Raw genomic sequence first — 14706 nt, forward strand, 5'->3', positions numbered from 1 at the left:
CCTTTGGTGACCAGAATCTATGGCTCACGTGGGACACGTGCAGCGGTTACTTTCGGACTTGCCATCTCAGACACTCTACCTCTGGGGCGTTCGGAAGCTGCGCGAAGGTAACAAAGTGGGCTCAAGTCCAGTACCCGAAAGGTGTCTCATGCCTCTCAACAGATGGCAGGCAGCGTGTCTCCTGCTGCTGCAGAAGGACTGCAGACGTCTGTTTCAGGCTATAGGCTAGAAACGTGGTGCCCGCTGATAGAAATGCCGGCAGTGGCCCGCAGTGAAAGTGTCACGCACCTGGTGGTTTCTTCGACATAAGCAAGCCACACGTACCGGTCACGGACATGTGCCCCTGCGCGGGGCAGGGTGCGTGAAGCCACCTCTTTGGGCAAACCCTACGGGTGGCCTGGCAAATGTGTCCCGTTTATGGGAAACTGTTATATTCCTTTCCGGTTTGATGAAAGGTACGTTACGAGCATTGCCGTTTTCTGGATTTGGAGTTCTGCCATGGAGTGCAACGCAGAGACCCAAGGGTTTGGGGGATAGGGAGCTAGCGCTTTGGCAGAGGCATCGCCATGCTGCCCCGAGCTCTGGGCTCCGTATTCAACTTGGAGTAAAGGCAGCCTGGGGTGCAATGCACGGACCGTCTGGCCCTAGACGGGATGTGCACGTGCAATAGACGAGCTAGAGGAGAGAAATGGGATACCCGCAGTTCTTCGGGATAGGCCAGCTCTCATCCAGCTAGTTGCGAAAGCGGGCTCCGAAAGGCCTGGATGCCTTTGCTCAACACGCCACACACGAGTTCAGTCACGCAGTACTACACTCGGAGTTTCTCAAGGGTACGTGGAGGGACAGCTTTTCTGACTGCATAGGAACGGAGTTCCTCACAGGGGAAATGGGATGTGTACCGGACAGGCTGGGTGAACAAAATTTCGTATGCAGTTGTCCTCCAGTGGACCGGGAGAGGGACCCAGGTCTGGCGAGCACATAGTGTCTCTGGTCCCACACGTTCTGGGGCAGTGTGCTGCCTCAGCTCCCTTACAAGGCTGTGTTGACCTTGAGCCACGTAAGTAGAATAAGCTGCGGAAGTCAGTTTGACGCACATCCCAGGGTAGCCTTGCAGAGTTCCAATCCCAAGCCCTGTGGAGACAGATGGGCCTGAAAGCGTTTCACCCACGACGGCTCTTTGAAAACTCCGGGTCATTCCGAGTGCAGGGAGGACTGCGGTGAAGAGGGCTGTGAGCGTCAGTCGTATCTTTTGTCCACGCCTCCTGGACGTGGAGTGTGGCAAAGCGTGCCCAGGTGGACGGGAGGACAAAGCCTTCCCAAATCAAGTTGCAGGCTGCTGTTGTTACATGGAATCCCGGGCTTTGTTCACTGCCGTGTGCGACAAAGAAATCCTGGCTTCGTGTTTGTTCCTTGAGTGCGGGAAGTCCTCGTAGACGGAGGCTTGAGGTGTCCAGTGTTCACCCAAATCGCTTCCGATCACAGGACGGAACATCGCACACACTTGTTGGCACTGTGGCCTCAGGTCCATTGCAAAGTAAGCCTTCGCCGAGGCGTGGGAAACGAGTCGCTCCCCAGCTCACAAATGCCCGTGATGAGGTGGGCCGGATGGAAGCATGGGGGGTACCATGCTGCTTTGCCTGCAGGAGAAACATACGACAAGGTTCTAGAACATACTGTTATCTATGGGAGGACTGTGGTGCCCGGGACGCTCGGTGGCTCCAACGAGGGGCGCTAAGGGCTCCTTCTGAAGCCCATATGATGCCAATCGTTTCAACGCACTTTGCTGCTGGCCCACGTGCTTGTTGCCCACCTCTGCAATGTATGGGAATTCAACTCTGTAGCAGGTCTTCCCACCGGGGACGCTAATTTCGTTCACATCCTCGACCCTGAGCCTAGTGGCAGAGGCAAAAGCTGGGTCACTTCAGAGGCTCTTCCACCAGACGTTCGCAGAGGCGCCTGCCTTGGACTTGAAGCTACACGGAAGCAGGGACCTCAGGCACAGGGCAGACTGAGCGGTGTCCACCCTCACAGCATATAGCATTTCCTCGGGAACAGGGTCACTTTGGTGTCAGCTCTGGGATCCAAGATTTCGTGAGAGTGCTCCTTTGGTGACCAGAATCTATGGCTCACGCGGGACACGTGCAGCGGTTACTTTCGGACTTGCCATCTCAGACACTCTACCTCTGGGGCGTTCGGAAGCTGCGCGAAGGTAACAAAGTGGGCTCAAGTCCAGTACCCGAAAGGTGTCTCATGCCTCTCAACAGATGGCAGGCAGCGTGTCTCCTGCTGCTGCAGAAGGACTGCAGACGTCTGTTTCAGGCTATAGGCTAGAAACGTGGTGCCCGCTGATAGAAATGCCGGCAGTGGCCCGCAGTGAAAGTGTCATGCACCTGGTGGTTTCTTCGACATAAGCAAGCCACACGTACCGGTCACGGACATGTGCCCCTGCGCGGGGCAGGGTGCGTGAAGCCACCTCTTTGGGCAAACCCTACGGGTGGCCTGGCAAATGTGTCCCGTTTATGGGAAACTGTTATATTCCTTTCCGGTTTGATGAAAGGTACGTTACGAGCATTGCCGTTTTCTGGATTTGGAGTTCTGCCATGGAGTGCAACGCAGAGACCCAAGGGTTTGGGGGATAGGGAGCTAGCGCTTTGGCAGAGGCATCGCCATGCTGCCCCGAGCTCTGGGCTCCGTATTCAACTTGGAGTAAAGGCAGCCTGGGGTGCAATGCACGGACCGTCTGGCCCTAGACGGGATGTGCACGTGCAATAGACGAGCTAGAGGAGAGAAATGGGATACCCGCAGTTCTTCGGGATAGGCCAGCTCTCATCCAGCTAGTTGCGAAAGCGGGCTCCGAAAGGCCTGGATGCCTTTGCTCAACACGCCACACACGAGTTCAGTCACGCAGTACTACACTCGGAGTTTCTCAAGGGTACGTGGAGGGACAGCTTTTCTGACTGCATAGGAACGGAGTTCCTCACAGGGGAAATGGGATGTGTACCGGACAGGCTGGGTGAACAAAATTTCGTATGCAGTTGTCCTCCAGTGGACCGGGAGAGGGACCCAGGTCTGGCGAGCACATAGTGTCTCTGGTCCCACACGTTCTGGGGCAGTGTGCTGCCTCAGCTCCCTTACAAGGCTGTGTTGACCTTGAGCCACGTAAGTAGAATAAGCTGCGGAAGTCAGTTTGACGCACATCCCAGGGTAGCCTTGCAGAGTTCCAATCCCAAGCCCTGTGGAGACAGATGGGCCTGAAAGCGTTTCACCCACGACGGCTCTTTGAAAACTCCGGGTCATTCCGAGTGCAGGGAGGACTGCGGTGAAGAGGGCTGTGAGCGTCAGTCGTATCTTTTGTCCACGCCTCCTGGACGTGGAGTGTGGCAAAGCGTGCCCAGGTGGACGGGAGGACAAAGCCTTCCCAAATCAAGTTGCAGGCTGCTGTTGTTACATGGAATCCCGGGCTTTGTTCACTGCCGTGTGCGACAAAGAAATCCTGGCTTCGTGTTTGTTCCTTGAGTGCGGGAAGTCCTCGTAGAGGGAGGCTTGAGGTGTCCAGTGTTCACCCAAATCGCTTCCGATCACAGGACGGAACATCGCACACACTTGTTGGCACTGTGGCCTCAGGTCCATTGCAAAGTAAGCCTTCGCCGAGGCGTGGGAAACGAGTCGCTCCCCAGCTCACAAATGCCCGTGATGAGGTGGGCCGGATGGAAGCATGGGGGGTACCATGCTGCTTTGCCTGCAGGAGAAACATACGACAAGGTTCTAGAACATACTGTTATCTATGGGAGGACTGTGGTGCCCGGGACGCTCGGTGGCTCCAACGAGGGGCGCTAAGGGCTCCTTCTGAAGCCCATATGATGCCAATCGTTTCAACGCACTTTGCTGCTGGCCCACGTGCTTGTTGCCCACCTCTGCAATGTATGGGAATTCAACTCTGTAGCAGGTCTTCCCACCGGGGACGCTAATTTCGTTCACATCCTCGACCCTGAGCCTAGTGGCAGAGGCAAAAGCTGGGTCACTTCAGAGGCTCTTCCACCAGACGTTCGCAGAGGCGCCTGCCTTGGACTTGAAGCTACACGGAAGCAGGGACCTCAGGCACAGGGCAGACTGAGCGGTGTCCACCCTCACAGCATATAGCATTTCCTCGGGAACAGGGTCACTTTGGTGTCAGCTCTGGGATCCAAGATTTCGTGAGAGTGCTCCTTTGGTGACCAGAATCTATGGCTCACGCGGGACACGTGCAGCGGTTACTTTCGGACTTGCCATCTCAGACACTCTACCTCTGGGGCGTTCGGAAGCTGCGCGAAGGTAACAAAGTGGGCTCAAGTCCAGTACCCGAAAGGTGTCTCATGCCTCTCAACAGATGGCAGGCAGCGTGTCTCCTGCTGCTGCAGAAGGACTGCAGACGTCTGTTTCAGGCTATAGGCTAGAAACGTGGTGCCCGCTGATAGAAATGCCGGCAGTGGCCCGCAGTGAAAGTGTCATGCACCTGGTGGTTTCTTCGACATAAGCAAGCCACACGTACCGGTCACGGACATGTGCCCCTGCGCGGGGCAGGGTGCGTGAAGCCACCTCTTTGGGCAAACCCTACGGGTGGCCTGGCAAATGTGTCCCGTTTATGGGAAACTGTTATATTCCTTTCCGGTTTGATGAAAGGTACGTTACGAGCATTGCCGTTTTCTGGATTTGGAGTTCTGCCATGGAGTGCAACGCAGAGACCCAAGGGTTTGGGGGATAGGGAGCTAGCGCTTTGGCAGAGGCATCGCCATGCTGCCCCGAGCTCTGGGCTCCGTATTCAACTTGGAGTAAAGGCAGCCTGGGGTGCAATGCACGGACCGTCTGGCCCTAGACGGGATGTGCACGTGCAATAGACGAGCTAGAGGAGAGAAATGGGATACCCGCAGTTCTTCGGGATAGGCCAGCTCTCATCCAGCTAGTTGCGAAAGCGGGCTCCGAAAGGCCTGGATGCCTTTGCTCAACACGCCACACACGAGTTCAGTCACGCAGTACTACACTCGGAGTTTCTCAAGGGTACGTGGAGGGACAGCTTTTCTGACTGCATAGGAACGGAGTTCCTCACAGGGGAAATGGGATGTGTACCGGACAGGCTGGGTGAACAAAATTTCGTATGCAGTTGTCCTCCAGTGGACCGGGAGAGGGACCCAGGTCTGGCGAGCACATAGTGTCTCTGGTCCCACACGTTCTGGGGCAGTGTGCTGCCTCAGCTCCCTTACAAGGCTGTGTTGACCTTGAGCCACGTAAGTAGAATAAGCTGCGGAAGTCAGTTTGACGCACATCCCAGGGTAGCCTTGCAGAGTTCCAATCCCAAGCCCTGTGGAGACAGATGGGCCTGAAAGCGTTTCACCCACGACGGCTCTTTGAAAACTCCGGGTCATTCCGAGTGCAGGGAGGACTGCGGTGAAGAGGGCTGTGAGCGTCAGTCGTATCTTTTGTCCACGCCTCCTGGACGTGGAGTGTGGCAAAGCGTGCCCAGGTGGACGGGAGGACAAAGCCTTCCCAAATCAAGTTGCAGGCTGCTGTTGTTACATGGAATCCCGGGCTTTGTTCACTGCCGTGTGCGACAAAGAAATCCTGGCTTCGTGTTTGTTCCTTGAGTGCGGGAAGTCCTCGTAGAGGGAGGCTTGAGGTGTCCAGTGTTCACCCAAATCGCTTCCGATCACAGGACGGAACATCGCACACACTTGTTGGCACTGTGGCCTCAGGTCCATTGCAAAGTAAGCCTTCGCCGAGGCGTGGGAAACGAGTCGCTCCCCAGCTCACAAATGCCCGTGATGAGGTGGGCCGGATGGAAGCATGGGGGGTACCATGCTGCTTTGCCTGCAGGAGAAACATACGACAAGGTTCTAGAACATACTGTTATCTATGGGAGGACTGTGGTGCCCGGGACGCTCGGTGGCTCCAACGAGGGGCGCTAAGGGCTCCTTCTGAAGCCCATACGATGCCAATCGTTTCAACGCACTTTGCTGCTGGCCCACGTGCTGGTTGCCCACCTCTGCAATGTATGGGAATTCAACTCTGTAGCAGGTCTTCCCACCGGGGACGCTAATTTCGTTCACATCCTCGACCCTGAGCCTAGTGGCAGAGGCAAAAGCTGGGTCACTTCAGAGGCTCTTCCACCAGACGTTCGCAGAGGCGCCTGCCTTGGACTTGAAGCTACACGGAAGCAGGGACCTCAGGCACAGGGCAGACTGAGCGGTGTCCACCCTCACAGCATATAGCATTTCCTCGGGAACAGGGTCACTTTGGTGTCAGCTCTGGGATCCAAGATTTCGTGAGAGTGCTCCTTTGGTGACCAGAATCTATGGCTCACGCGGGACACGTGCAGCGGTTACTTTCAGACTTGCCATCTCAGACACTCTACCTCTGGGGCGTTCGGAAGCTGCGCGAAGGTAACAAAGTGGGCTCAAGTCCAGTACCCGAAAGGTGTCTCATGCCTCTCAACAGATGGCAGGCAGCGTGTCTCCTGCTGCTGCAGAAGGACTGCAGACGTCTGTTTCAGGCTATAGGCTAGAAACGTGGTGCCCGCTGATAGAAATGCCGGCAGTGGCCCGCAGTGAAAGTGTCACGCACCTGGTGGTTTCTTCGACATAAGCAAGCCACACGTACCGGTCATGGACATGTGCCCCTGCGCGGGGCAGTGTGCGTGAAGCCACCTCTTTGGGCAAACCCTACGGGTGGCCTGGCAAATGTGTCCCGTTTATGGGAAACTGTTATATTCCTTTCCGGTTTGATGAAAGGTACGTTACGAGCATTGCCGTTTTCTGGATTTGGAGTTCTGCCATGGAGTGCAACGCAGAGACCCAAGGGTTTGGGGGATAGGGAGCTAGCGCTTTGGCAGAGGCATCGCCATGCTGCCCCGAGCTCTGGGCTCCGTATTCAACTTGGAGTAAAGGCAGCCTGGGGTGCAATGCACGGACCGTCTGGCCCTAGACGGGATGTGCACGTGCAATAGACGAGCTAGAGGAGAGAAATGGGATACCCGCAGTTCTTCGGGATAGGCCAGCTCTCATCCAGCTAGTTGCGAAAGCGGGCTCCGAAAGGCCTGGATGCCTTTGCTCAACACGCCACACACGAGTTCAGTCACGCAGTACTACACTCGGAGTTTCTCAAGGGTACGTGGAGGGACAGCTTTTCTGACTGCATAGGAACGGAGTTCCTCACAGGGGAAATGGGATGTGTACCGGACAGGCTGGGTGAACAAAATTTCGTATGCAGTTGTCCTCCAGTGGACCGGGAGAGGGACCCAGGTCTGGCGAGCACATAGTGTCTCTGGTCCCACACGTTCTGGGGCAGTGTGCTGCCTCAGCTCCCTTACAAGGCTGTGTTGACCTTGAGCCACGTAAGTAGAATAAGCTGCGGAAGTCAGTTTGACGCACATCCCAGGGTAGCCTTGCAGAGTTCCAATCCCAAGCCCTGTGGAGACAGATGGGCCTGAAAGCGTTTCACCCACGACGGCTCTTTGAAAACTCCGGGTCATTCCGAGTGCAGGGAGGACTGCGGTGAAGAGGGCTGTGAGCGTCAGTCGTATCTTTTGTCCACGCCTCCTGGACGTGGAGTGTGGCAAAGCGTGCCCAGGTGGACGGGAGGACAAAGCCTTCCCAAATCAAGTTGCAGGCTGCTGTTGTTACATGGAATCCCGGGCTTTGTTCACTGCCGTGTGCGACAAAGAAATCCTGGCTTCGTGTTTGTTCCTTGAGTGCGGGAAGTCCTCGTAGACGGAGGCTTGAGGTGTCCAGTGTTCACCCAAATCGCTTCCGATCACAGGACGGAACATCGCACACACTTGTTGGCACTGTGGCCTCAGGTCCATTGCAAAGTAAGCCTTCGCCGAGGCGTGGGAAACGAGTCGCTCCCCAGCTCACAAATGCCCGTGATGAGGTGGGCCGGATGGAAGCATGGGGGGTACCATGCTGCTTTGCCTGCAGGAGAAACATACGACAAGGTTCTAGAACATACTGTTATCTATGGGAGGACTGTGGTGCCCGGGACGCTCGGTGGCTCCAACGAGGGGCGCTAAGGGCTCCTTCTGAAGCCCATATGATGCCAATCGTTTCAACGCACTTTGCTGCTGGCCCACGTGCTTGTTGCCCACCTCTGCAATGTATGGGAATTCAACTCTGTAGCAGGTCTTCCCACCGGGGACGCTAATTTCGTTCACATCCTCGACCCTGAGCCTAGTGGCAGAGGCAAAAGCTGGGTCACTTCAGAGGCTCTTCCACCAGACGTTCGCAGAGGCGCCTGCCTTGGACTTGAAGCTACACGGAAGCAGGGACCTCAGGCACAGGGCAGACTGAGCGGTGTCCACCCTCACAGCATATAGCATTTCCTCGGGAACAGGGTCACTTTGGTGTCAGCTCTGGGATCCAAGATTTCGTGAGAGTGCTCCTTTGGTGACCAGAATCTATGGCTCACGCGGGACACGTGCAGCGGTTACTTTCGGACTTGCCATCTCAGACACTCTACCTCTGGGGCGTTCGGAAGCTGCGCGAAGGTAACAAAGTGGGCTCAAGTCCAGTACCCGAAAGGTGTCTCATGCCTCTCAACAGATGGCAGGCAGCGTGTCTCCTGCTGCTGCAGAAGGACTGCAGACGTCTGTTTCAGGCTATAGGCTAGAAACGTGGTGCCCGCTGATAGAAATGCCGGCAGTGGCCCACAGTGAAAGTGTCATGCACCTGGTGGTTTCTTCGACATAAGCAAGCCACACGTACCGGTCACGGACATGTGCCCCTGCGCGGGGCAGGGTGCGTGAAGCCACCTCTTTGGGCAAACCCTACGGGTGGCCTGGCAAATGTGTCCCGTTTATGGGAAACTGTTATATTCCTTTCCGGTTTGATGAAAGGTACGTTACGAGCATTGCCGTTTTCTGGATTTGGAGTTCTGCCATGGAGTGCAACGCAGAGACCCAAGGGTTTGGGGGATAGGGAGCTAGCGCTTTGGCAGAGGCATCGCCATGCTGCCCCGAGCTCTGGGCTCCGTATTCAACTTGGAGTAAAGGCAGCCTGGGGTGCAATGCACGGACCGTCTGGCCCTAGACGGGATGTGCACGTGCAATAGACGAGCTAGAGGAGAGAAATGGGATACCCGCAGTTCTTCGGGATAGGCCAGCTCTCATCCAGCTAGTTGCGAAAGCGGGCTCCGAAAGGCCTGGATGCCTTTGCTCAACACGCCACACACGAGTTCAGTCACGCAGTACTACACTCGGAGTTTCTCAAGGGTACGTGGAGGGACAGCTTTTCTGACTGCATAGGAACGGAGTTCCTCACAGGGGAAATGGGATGTGTACCGGACAGGCTGGGTGAACAAAATTTCGTATGCAGTTGTCCTCCAGTGGACCGGGAGAGGGACCCAGGTCTGGCGAGCACATAGTGTCTCTGGTCCCACACGTTCTGGGGCAGTGTGCTGCCTCAGCTCCCTTACAAGGCTGTGTTGACCTTGAGCCACGTAAGTAGAATAAGCTGCGGAAGTCAGTTTGACGCACATCCCAGGGTAGCCTTGCAGAGTTCCAATCCCAAGCCCTGTGGAGACAGATGGGCCTGAAAGCGTTTCACCCACGACGGCTCTTTGAAAACTCCGGGTCATTCCGAGTGCAGGGAGGACTGCGGTGAAGAGGGCTGTGAGCGTCAGTCGTATCTTTTGTCCACGCCTCCTGGACGTGGAGTGTGGCAAAGCGTGCCCAGGTGGACGGGAGGACAAAGCCTTCCCAAATCAAGTTGCAGGCTGCTGTTGTTACATGGAATCCCGGGCTTTGTTCACTGCCGTGTGCGACAAAGAAATCCTGGCTTCGTGTTTGTTCCTTGAGTGCGGGAAGTCCTCGTAGAGGGAGGCTTGAGGTGTCCAGTGTTCACCCAAATCGCTTCCGATCACAGGACGGAACATCGCACACACTTGTTGGCACTGTGGCCTCAGGTCCATTGCAAAGTAAGCCTTCGCCGAGGCGTGGGAAACGAGTCGCTCCCCAGCTCACAAATGCCCGTGATGAGGTGGGCCGGATGGAAGCATGGGGGGTACCATGCTGCTTTGCCTGCAGGAGAAACATACGACAAGGTTCTAGAACATACTGTTATCTATGGGAGGACTGTGGTGCCCGGGACGCTCGGTGGCTCCAACGAGGGGCGCTAAGGGCTCCTTCTGAAGCCCATACGATGCCAATCGTTTCAACGCACTTTGCTGCTGGCCCACGTGCTGGTTGCCCACCTCTGCAATGTATGGGAATTCAACTCTGTAGCAGGTCTTCCCACCGGGGACGCTAATTTCGTTCACATCCTCGACCCTGAGCCTAGTGGCAGAGGCAAAAGCTGGGTCACTTCAGAGGCTCTTCCACCAGACGTTCGCAGAGGCGCCTGCCTTGGACTTGAAGCTACACGGAAGCAGGGACCTCAGGCACAGGGCAGACTGAGCGGTGTCCACCCTCACAGCATATAGCATTTCCTCGGGAACAGGGTCACTTTGGTGTCAGCTCTGGGATCCAAGATTTCGTGAGAGTGCTCCTTTGGTGACCAGAATCTATGGCTCACGCGGGACACGTGCAGCGGTTACTTTCAGACTTGCCATCTCAGACACTCTACCTCTGGGGCGTTCGGAAGCTGCGCGAAGGTAACAAAGTGGGCTCAAGTCCAGTACCCGAAAGGTGTCTCATGCCTCTCAACAGATGGCAGGCAGCGTGTCTCCTGCTGCTGCAGAAGGACTGCAGACGTCTGTTTCAGGCTATAGGCTAGAAACGTGGTGCCCGCTGATAGAAATGCCGGCAGTGGCCCGCAGTGAAAGTGTCACGCACCTGGTGGTTTCTTCGACATAAGCAAGCCACACGTACCGGTCATGGACATGTGCCCCTGCGCGGGGCAGTGTGCGTGAAGCCACCTCTTTGGGCAAACCCTACGGGTGGCCTGGCAAATGTGTCCCGTTTATGGGAAACTGTTATATTCCTTTCCGGTTTGATGAAAGGTACGTTACGAGCATTGCCGTTTTCTGGATTTGGAGTTCTGCCATGGAGTGCAACGCAGAGACCCAAGGGTTTGGGGGATAGGGAGCTAGCGCTTTGGCAGAGGCATCGCCATGCTGCCCCGAGCTCTGGGCTCCGTATTCAACTTGGAGTAAAGGCAGCCTGGGGTGCAATGCACGGACCGTCTGGCCCTAGACGGGATGTGCACGTGCAATAGACGAGCTAGAGGAGAGAAATGGGATACCCGCAGTTCTTCGGGATAGGCCAGCTCTCATCCAGCTAGTTGCGAAAGCGGGCTCCGAAAGGCCTGGATGCCTTTGCTCAACACGCCACACACGAGTTCAGTCACGCAGTACTACACTCGGAGTTTCTCAAGGGTACGTGGAGGGACAGCTTTTCTGACTGCATAGGAACGGAGTTCCTCACAGGGGAAATGGGATGTGTACCGGACAGGCTGGGTGAACAAAATTTCGTATGCAGTTGTCCTCCAGTGGACCGGGAGAGGGACCCAGGTCTGGCGAGCACATAGTGTCTCTGGTCCCACACGTTCTGGGGCAGTGTGCTGCCTCAGCTCCCTTACAAGGCTGTGTTGACCTTGAGCCACGTAAGTAGAATAAGCTGCGGAAGTCAGTTTGACGCACATCCCATGGTAGCCTTGCAGAGTTCCAATCCCAAGCCCTGTGGAGACAGATGGGCCTGAAAGCGTTTCACCCACGACGGCTCTTTGAAAACTCCGGGTCATTCCGAGTGCAGGGAGGACTGCGGTGAAGAGGGCTGTGAGCGTCTGTCGTTTCTTTTGTCCACGCCTGCTGGACGTGGAGTGTGGCAAAGCGTGCCCAGGTGGACGGGAGGACAAAGCCTTCCCAAATCAAGTTGCAGGCTGCTGTTGTTACATGGAATCCCGGGCTTTGTTCACTGCCGTGTGCGACAAAGAAATTCTGGCTTCGTGTTTGTTCCTTGAGTGCGGGAAGTCCTCGTAGAGGGAGGCTTGAGGTGTCCAGTGTTCACCCAAATCGCTTCCGATCACAGGACGGAACATCGCACACACTTGTTGGCACTGTGGCCTCAGGTCCATTGCAAAGTAAGCCTTCGCCGAGGCGTGGGAAACGAGTCGCTCCCCAGCTCACAAATGCCCGTGATGAGGTGGGCCGGATGGAAGCATGGGGGGTACCATGCTGCTTTGCCTGCAGGAGAAACATACGACAAGGTTCTAGAACATACTGTTATCTATGGGAGGACTGTGGTGCCCGGGACGCTCGGTGGCTCCAACGAGGGGCGCTAAGGGCTCCTTCTGAAGCCCATACGATGCCAATCGTTTCAACGCACTTTGCTGCTGGCCCACGTGCTGGTTGCCCACCTCTGCAATGTATGGGAATTCAACTCTGTAGCAGGTCTTCCCACCGGGGACGCTAATTTCGTTCACATCCTCGACCCTGAGCCTAGTGGCAGAGGCAAAAGCTGGGTCACTTCAGAGGCTCTTCCACCAGACGTTCGCAGAGGCGCCTGCCTTGGACTTGAAGCTACACGGAAGCAGGGACCTCAGGCACAGGGCAGACTGAGCGGTGTCCACCCTCACAGCATATAGCATTTCCTCGGGAACAGGGTCACTTTGGTGTCAGCTCTGGGATCCAAGATTTCGTGAGAGTGCTCCTTTGGTGACCAGAATCTATGGCTCACGCGGGACACGTGCAGCGGTTACTTTCGGACTTGCCATCTCAGACACTCTACCTCTGGGGCGTTCGGAAGCTGCGCGAAGGTAACAAAGTGGGCTCAAGTCCAGTACCCGAAAGGTGTCTCATGCCTCTCAACAGATGGCAGGCAGCGTGTCTCCTGCTGCTGCAGAAGGACTGCAGACGTCTGTTTCAGGCTATAGGCTAGAAACGTGGTGCCCGCTGATAGAAATGCCGGCAGTGGCCCGCAGTGAAAGTGTCATGCACCTGGTGGTTTCTTCGACATAAGCAAGCCACACGTACCGGTCACGGACATGTGCCCCTGCGCGGGGCAGGGTGCGTGAAGCCACCTCTTTGGGCAAACCCTACGGGTGGCCTGGCAAATGTGTCCCGTTTATGGGAAACTGTTATATTCCTTTCCGGTTTGATGAAAGGTACGTTACGAGCATTGCCGTTTTCTGGATTTGGAGTTCTGCCATGGAGTGCAACGCAGAGACCCAAGGGTTTGGGGGATAGGGAGCTAGCGCTTTGGCAGAGGCATCGCCATGCTGCCCCGAGCTCTGGGCTCCGTATTCAACTTGGAGTAAAGGCAGCCTGGGGTGCAATGCACGGACCGTCTGGCCCTAGACGGGATGTGCACGTGCAATAGACGAGCTAGAGGAGAGAAATGGGATACCCGCAGTTCTTCGGGATAGGCCAGCTCTCATCCAGCTAGTTGCGAAAGCAGGCTCCGAAAGGCCTGGATGCCTTTGCTCAACACGCCACACACGAGTTCTGTCACGCAGTACTACATTCGGAGTTTCTCAAGGGTACGTGGAGGGACAGCTTTTCTGACTGCATAGGAACGGAGTTCCTCACAGGGGAAATGGGATGTGTACCGGACAGGCTGGGTGAACAAAATTTCGTATGCAGTTGTCCTCCAGTGGACCGGGAGAGGGACCCAGGTCTGGCGAGCACATAGTGTCTCTGGTCCCACACGTTCTGGGGCAGTGTGCTGCCTCAGCTCCCTTACAAGGCTGTGTTGACCTTGAGCCACGTAAGTAGAATAAGCTGCGGAAGTCAGTTTGACGCACATCCCAGGGTAGCCTTGCAGAGTTCCAATCCCAAGCCCTGTGGAGACAGATGGGCCTGAAAGCGTTTCACCCACGACGGCTCTTTGAAAACTCCGGGTCATTCCGAGTGCAGGGAGGACTGCGGTGAAGAGGGCTGTGAGCGTCAGTCGTATCTTTTGTCCACGCCTCCTGGACGTGGAGTGTGGCAAAGCGTGCCCAGGTGGACGGGAGGACAAAGCCTTCCCAAATCAAGTTGCAGGCTGCTGTTGTTACATGGAATCCCGGGCTTTGTTCACTGCCGTGTGCGACAAAGAAATCCTGGCTTCGTGTTTGTTCCTTGAGTGCGGGAAGTCCTCGTAGAGGGAGGCTTGAGGTGTCCAGTGTTCACCCAAATCGCTTCCGATCACAGGACGGAACATCGCACACACTTGTTGGCACTGTGGCCTCAGGTCCATTGCAAAGTAAGCCTTCGCCGAGGCGTGGGAAACGAGTCGCTCCCCAGCTCACAAATGCCCGTGATGAGGTGGGCCGGATGGAAGCATGGGGGGTACCATGCTGCTTTGCCTGCAGGAGAAACATACGACAAGGTTCTAGAACATACTGTTATCTATGGGAGGACTGTGGTGCCCGGGACGCTCGGTGGCTCCAACGAGGGGCGCTAAGGGCTCCTTCTGAAGCCCATACGATGCCAATCGTTTCAACGCACTTTGCTGCTGGCCCACGTGCTGGTTGCCCACCTCTGCAATGTATGGGAATTCAACTCTGTAGCAGGTCTTCCCACCGGGGACGCTAATTTCGTTCACATCCTCGACCCTGAGCCTAGTGGCAGAGGCAAAAGCTGGGTCACTTCAGAGGCTCTTCCACCAGACGTTCGCAGAGGCGCCTGCCTTGGACTTGAAGCTACACGGAAGCAGGGACCTCAGGCACAGGGCAGACTGAGCGGTGTCCACCCTCACAGCATATAGCATTTCCTCGGGAACAGGGTCACTTTGGTGTCAGCTCTGGGATCCAAGATTTCGTG

This window comes from Pseudorca crassidens, chromosome X, assembly GCF_039906515.1.
Source record: "Pseudorca crassidens isolate mPseCra1 chromosome X, mPseCra1.hap1, whole genome shotgun sequence".
Lineage (NCBI taxonomy): Eukaryota > Metazoa > Chordata > Mammalia > Artiodactyla > Delphinidae > Pseudorca > Pseudorca crassidens.